This window comes from Nanorana parkeri, unplaced genomic scaffold, assembly GCF_000935625.1.
Source record: "Nanorana parkeri isolate BGI_ZX_2015 unplaced genomic scaffold, ASM93562v1 scaffold76, whole genome shotgun sequence".
NCBI lineage: Eukaryota > Metazoa > Chordata > Amphibia > Anura > Dicroglossidae > Nanorana > Nanorana parkeri.
The window spans coordinates 1,677,025-1,684,645 of NW_017306344.1; the positions used below are offsets into that span (position 1 = coordinate 1,677,025).

Here is a 7,621-nt window from a genome sequence, read left to right on the forward strand (position 1 = left end):
ATGGTGGGGGGGGGGGGGGTTCTCTGTAGTCCAGCAGGGGAGAACTGAAGAGAGCTGAGTACAGAACACTTCCCCTATGTGTTATGGAGGGTGTGATCTATAGTCCAGGGGGATAACTGAAGACATTTTATAGCACTGCTTGGGATTTCAGTGCAGCATAAGCAGAGTTATTACCCATCACATATGTTTGTGGTGTGATGACCTCCATTTTTGTATTCAAACTGATCACAGACCTTAAAGTGTATCTTTATTTTTTTCATCAATTCAGAGTACAGAGTTGTTAAAATCCCCACCAGGTTTTTATTGCTAGCTATGTTTATTATCCTGCTCTATTGTCTTGGTGACCTTCGTCACAAGACATAAAATGATAGCAAACCCAAAACTTTTACAGTTGTCACTAGAAGAGTGCACAATAAAGACTTTATAGTACACTTCTTATAGCATATAGACTAAATATGATGGATGCTGAAGCTATAAGGGATGGCGCTGTTGCACGCAAGCATTGCAGAGAAAGGTATGGTCACCTGCATACTAGGATAATCCATAACAGGAAGATCTTTATTGTAGTCACGTTAAAAGCAACTGAGAAGGACCCTTTGGTCAAGACAACAGTGACTAACTTACCCTCATCTTCTAATGGGGACACCTGTTCCAGTGACAACTGTCTGCAAGTGCATGTCCCCTCCATCTGGACAGAGTTTGTCTCACTTCCTGTTTTGTTTCTGGGACAGGAAGCAAAGGGATTTCTCCCCAAAGGGACACAGACAGAAAAAAAAAAAAAAAAGGACTGGGTTTTTGAGCATTCCATATTCAAACCAAAAATAAAATAAAAGTTTGGGGATTTGCAGACTCAAAATTAAATTGTACTTGAATTAATGAATTGCTGCCTATCCATGCGCTTGTTGACAGATATTCAATACATCATGTTTAATGGTAGGAATGGTGTACGTGATTATAATGTATTTTTTCCGCCACTCTCACATCTTGCTCCTTTTAAACGCCTCCGCTATCACTGAAGCAGTGAGATTGTTTACTGAGATGTACTGTAAGAAAGTAGTTTCAGTACCCCCAATGACCAGCATACCATACATTGGAAAACGGTCTAGAGATGTGTTACAGCAAGTATTAACATTTCTTCCTGATTAAATCTCTGCCAAGAAATTGATTACAGTATGAAGGTATTCAAGCAATGCTTTATTTTGACATGAATGGGTGTCTAGAATAAGCAACCCTCTGCATTGAAAGTCAGTTATGTAGAATGTATATATGTTACGTGTGAGCATAGAGAAAGGCCCTTGGGCTATGTCTTTAGGATTAACAATGCAAACACGCATGCCTACTAACGTGATTATTCATTGACTTCTAAAGCGGTGGATGCAAGTCTGCCATGGAAGTCACGACACAGCCAGTCACCAGGTGATTGTATTACTAGAGGGACATAGTGTTCCTGGAATGTCTGAACACTGTACACTACAGTGATCCTGTCCAGCTCCTTGTTGTACATTAACGCGCAGGTTGACTATACTTTAACTCAACAAAACAAAAAGGTGCCAGCCCTATACACATTTCACACTTGTCCTGAACATGACCATATATGATGATTTATTCTCCATAACCATTATCCAGAAGTCAAAGTGTGCTACATGCTAGTCACAAGTGATACAATTTGACTGTTAACTAAAAAGGTACAGAAAATTCACAGATCATGTAATAGAATAATAGGACAGTTTGCATGAAATATTAGATAGTTAAAGTGACACTAAACTCAGGAGTTAAATTTTAAAAATGCATTCAAGTACCTTAACTATTAACAAAAATGTATCTTATTTGTGTATCACTCAGCTGTAGATCCTCAGATCATCTATGAATTCATGCTGACACTGTCCTTCCTTCTGGAGTGTGGCTACTTTTGTTCCCCATGGTCCCTGTGTGTGTTGTAAAGTAGCCACTGCTCCAAGCTCACTCCTGTGATGGACTACAATCTCAATACAAACTAGTAAACTAAATGTGAGATTGTAGTCCATCACGGGAGTGAACTTGGATTGGTGGCTACTTTACAACACACACAGGGACCATGGGGGAACAAAAGTAGCCACCCTCCAGGACAGTGTCAGCATGAATTCAGAGATTATTTGAGGAGCTACAGATAAGTGATACCCAAATAAGATACATTTTTGTTAATAGTTGAGGTACCATTTTTAAGATTTAACCCCTGAGTTCAGTGTCAATCAGGTCTACTTTTCAGATTTTCAGTTGGACCTGATCGGAAGCTCAATGTTAGTCTATGAGCAGCCAGATCTAAACGGACAGGTGTCCATTTACATGGTCTGGAAGAACAAATAATTGGAGATCTGTTTTGCCGGACTTGATCATGCCAGACCAGGGGTAATCTGATGTAAATGGACACAAGTCTATTTACATTAAATTCCCAATAGACCAACATGGGTCCGGTAAACTGGACGGACACAGATGTCACAGGGGTGACATCTAGTGTTTCAATGTTTTTATTGGTTTTCCATACTTATTAACTTCTAATCACAGACAGCAATATCGTTCTATAAATATATAACATATATATCGTATTAAAAGCGTTATAAAGCCATCAATGGTCTTCCAACAGCAACAGAGCATGGGCTACCTTACATCTATCTATTGTATTAATACCTTACCGGAGCCCGCAATTCTGTACTTCTATACCCTAGACACTCCTGCTTTGAATAAAGGAGGTAAAATGAATTCGATTTTTCTCTGTTGCTATTGTAAGTACCACTGTTTATCACTCAATCTGTGAGTACTAAATCCCTCTGGAGGTGTAGTACAAACCTCCCACCAGGTGGAAAAATAAATGAAAAAACATCTAATCTGATCAGCAGGAGTTCGATGCACATATCCCCTTGTGATCAGACTGTGTGAAAGAGGCCTTAAACAACTGGACGTATTGCTTTTAACAATTTGTTATTGATACAGGTATGGAATGTGACTAATCCAACAATGCTTTGACATAATCAGCTAATATATGGACAGCAAAACAAACAAACAAAGCTGAACTCCAGGCACAAATGCTTTCATTAAAATATATTCCTCAATGGCCACACAGGATATAAATCCACTTTGTAAACACCAAATGCCTTTGCAAACCCAGTTATCACAGGCTGCCTGTAGAAGGGGGCGGAGACAAGACCAGTCACCCTGCACAAAAAGAGTGAGCAACAGTGACTGGCCTTTATTACAGGAAGCTTCTGCAAAAGGCACATTTTCTCACTGCATCACTGTAAAAGAGCGGGAAGAAATACACAAACCACACCACATTCCAGTAAAAATACACATGCCTCTTATATTTAGACAATACAGTGGTACCTCGGTTCACAAACAATTTGGTTCGCGAACAGGAACTTCAGCAAAATGTTGCTTCCGTTCGCGAACTTTGCTTCGGGTCACAAACACGACCGCAGCCATTTTCCCGCTCCGACACATGTTAATGGCTTCTTCTAGTCGAGATCATGGTCTGATGACAGTTTGAATCGGTTCACGACCAAATCGGTTCACGACCCGAATCGCTGAACGAATTAAGTTTGTGAACCAAGGTACCACTGTATTTGCTTATCCCAGAGTTCAGCTTTAAGCAAGGGAAATCTTTTTACTACCTTCTGGTATGCAGATGTTCGGGTTATTCAAGTTAAACACCATCGAAAGGTAAAAGGTGCCCATACACAGTTCAATTTTCGGCCAGTTCTTGAGGAACTGGATGAAATTCACAGAGTGTGTGCCACTGTCAGCAACCTTTCAATTGTTCAATTGGCATTCAGCTGATCAAAAGGAGCCTGCTGGAAAATCCTCGATCGATCAGCAGCGCCAGCCAATGAGTCAGAATACAATGTAAACAGCACGATTCCTCCATGAACACATCGTTTATGTTGATGGAGGATTCTGGTCTATTTTTTTTGTTCAGCCCGCGGGTTGAACAAAAAAAAAAAAATAGATCAGTGTATGGCCAGCCTTACAGTCAGAAATATTAACCATCCTTAATTCTTTTTAGTGAGCATGACTTGTAGTGGATGAACAATCCACCACTGGGCAGTACTTGCAAATCATATGGAGAATGAAACATGATTGGATAAATAAACACTATCTATAACCACATTAATATTATACATAAAATAAGCTATGAAGTCAAAACGTTTTGTTTTTTCTTTAACTTTCTAAGCAACATAAAAAAACAAAAGAAACCAGCAATAGAGAATTCACAACATTCCAGCTCAGATTGCCCGAGTACGATGCTCTTCCCTCCAAAACATACCAGGAGGATTATTGTCAATATTTAGAATTTTTTATTTTCTTATCTACAGCTGAAGGTTGAGATTAGCATTGGAAAGAGGAACTGATAGAATGACAAGCTTGCGGGTGGAACATGCCATGTATTCAGGGTCATCCAGACCTGCACCGCACATCATGACAATCATGCTTCATTGAAATTGCTTACACATTCCACAATACCCAAAGGAAGTTTAGATGATGTACAAGTGACACATATGGTTACTTCTAACCACCAGGATTGTCAAAAATAAAGGAAGCAAAGAGAACAGATAATAATAGAAAGCCACTAAATGACAGAAGAGCTTATCAGACATGCCCAAGACATTACTGGTTACCCAATTCCTCGACTGGCTAAAATAGCTTTGGTCTTTGGAAAGCAATACATGGTAGACAGGTGCACTTTAAAGACTGAATATGAGTTACCCCAATGAAATAGGAAAGGGGCACGAAGCAGTTCTCAGGTCCCTATGCAGTTTTAGTTATATATTCAAAACGTTAGACTACATTCACACTAGGTGCGATTAGATGCATTTAAAATGGTTTTCTAAATGTAGATATATGCATCTAATGATTTCCTATGGCTCTATTCACACATTGCATTTAGATACTTTTTATCTGCAGTCAGTTTAGTTGTGATTAGAAAAAATAGAAGTCTGGTGCTTCCAGGAATCAATTGATGCACCAAAACACATGTAAATATATGTAAACACAATGCATTTATTTGCTGAAATCTCATTGGGTACTCTAATGGACTGTTTTAATGGATAAAGGACAGATGCATCTAAACACATATGCGTGTAAACGCGCATAAATGTGCATTATTTTAAGAATCTAGAAGCATAAACAAAGCATCTAGGCTTACAGATTTTGCAGACAGATCTCTGCATTAAAACGCATGTGTGAATGAAGCCTTAGGCTAGGCTTACACCTTGGCGAATCCTGACCGCGCGGACTTTGTGCACAATTGCCGCACGGTTGGGAGTCGACAAGGTGTGAACCGATCGCGATGTGGGTGCCATCATTTTCTAATGGCACCCCAGTCGCGCCAGGTGGATCGCATGGTTTCCCGCCGCGATTCCGCCCATGCATGTGAACACGCTAAAAAAGCAGCACATCATGTGTCGCAAAAAAACATCAGCTTACTTGTACCTTTTTTTAGCGATTGCCGCACAGGTGTCACCCCACTGAAATCCAGGCACGCGCGTCCCAGGTGTCGTGCAGGTATGGACCTAGCCTTAAAGTTTTATATATTAAAATTTCTTTAGGTTAGAATATTGCAGGGATCTTTATTGACATCTGTCTCCCCATTTGGAAGATTTATCCTCTCTTTTTGGCCTGGTGACCATTGTCGCCGAGACAGAAAATTATTGTTGTTGGTCACCAGACCAAGAGAGATTACTCCTCTCTTGTTCTGACAGCCCTCTAGAATGGGAATTCCTTTCACTTTGTAAAGATTTCCTTTCACTTCCGGTTGTGTCTCCAGGAGCGGAAATGAGGAGAAATCTTTCCAATGGGACACAGAATGATAAAGCAATAAACTGACTGGTTTAAACCCTCTCTTCCTGCAAAATAAAAAACAAGTTTGCAAACACTTTAAACCAGACTCAACCTTTTTACCCTGGAGGAACCCTTGAAATATATTTTGGGTCTCCGGGGACCCCAGCTATAAATACATTTACCCGCAGTTAGTGCGATAACCAGGATTGTAGAATGTTTTAGGCATGGGAATAAATAATATGGCATACCCAGCATATCTGACATCCAGAGCATGTCATTTTTTACACCCTTCTCTTTACAACAACATCTTTAATAACAATCCTGAAATCAACAGATAAAAGGCAACTGCGGTGTCCCCTAACAATAGTAGTCAGTCAGTGTAGAAGTGCCCTCCCTCGAACTGGTGGTCAGTGTAGAAGCGCCCTCTTGCCTTAGTGGTCAGTGTAGAAGTGCCCCCCCTGCCTTGGTGGTCAGTGTAGAAGTGCCCCCCCTGCCTTGGTGGTCAGTGTAGAAGTGCCCCCCCCTGCCTTGGTGGTCAGTGTAGGTACAAGATAAATTCACCATTACTCAATGAACCCCTAGCAACCTCAGGAGGAACCCTATGGTTCCAATGAAGTTGAGAATGACTGCTTTAATCTATTCTGCTCATCTTTCAACATGTACAGTCCATTTCCTGAGGAATATGTCTAACCCACTAACCTTGATCATCTACTACATCTCCCAGACTTCTAAGACATATTGGATCCTAGCAGGCTACACCTGAACTAGATAGCCCCATACCAGATCCTTCCCCATGACAAGCAATGGTCCCCCTCCCTCCTGGTGCAGCACACTGACAGCTGAGAAGCTCGTAGACAAGCAGGTTTGATCTATATGGGATATCTCCTGAAGACTCTGCTCAGTGTGACAGGAGATCTGCGATCATCCTCTGAATTACAATTGCTCGGGGTTAGTATGCCCCTTACCTGATCAGTGTTGTGCAGTTGCGATCCTGCTGTGTGTGCACTTGCTGGAGTTGTGTGCAGGACACTCCTTATGTGCTGGATGAGGCTGCATGGACTGGGAACTCCCACACTGCTGTCATGCCCTGCAACTCTGCCTACGAGGCGTGCCCACTATACAATCATTCCTCACCCCTCACCCTGATCACCTAATCACATGTTCCAATACATATGTCATCTCACTGCTTCCATCAAGTCTCATTCTCAGCTGTTCATTCAAATCATTAGAAACAAACAGAGCTTCAGCACCCCCCCCCCTGATCATGTGTAAAGAGACCCTGTCACCAACCTGAACAATTGCAGGTAAACCCAGTCCATTGGCGAACAATTCGCACACCTACACTGAAATATGCAATCTCACGATTGTCTAAAGGAAAGGAAATGTTCTGACTGTACAGTCTTTGCACAATAACTTTATATTTATTACGATGATGTAATATAAAGACCGACCTAATCGAAACAATGTATTACTATATGGTTAGGCAAGTCTATGTACTACAGACCTGGTAGATCTGCAAGATTGTACAATCAGATTGTAAGGTGTGGTGAGCTTTATTCATATTGCTCAAAGACAGAATAATGAAATATTTGATTTTTTATTTATTACAGGTATTTATATAGCGGCGACAATTCACACATTGCTTTACATAGTTGTACATTCACATCAGTCCCTGCTTACAATCTAACGTCCCCCATCTCACATACATACAGGGTCAATTTAGACAGGAGCCAACTAACCTTCCAGCATGTGGGCGGAAACTGGAGTACCCAGAGGAAACCTACGCACTATTGGGGTCCTGTTGGCTGCA

The 7,621-nt window shown here is 41.1% G+C and overlaps 1 protein-coding gene across 1 annotated transcript in view; it reads right to left on the bottom strand.

Annotated features, from left to right (window-relative positions):
• TINAGL1 (tubulointerstitial nephritis antigen like 1) overlaps positions 1 to 6,867 on the bottom strand; it is a 48,671-nt gene extending 41,804 nt beyond the window's left edge. The window contains exon 1 of the mRNA XM_018576763.1: positions 6,778 to 6,867. The gene's annotated coding sequence lies outside the window, so the exon portion shown is untranslated. The remainder of the gene's footprint in view (positions 1 to 6,777) is intronic.
• Positions 6,868 to 7,621: the final 754 nt, after the last annotated feature.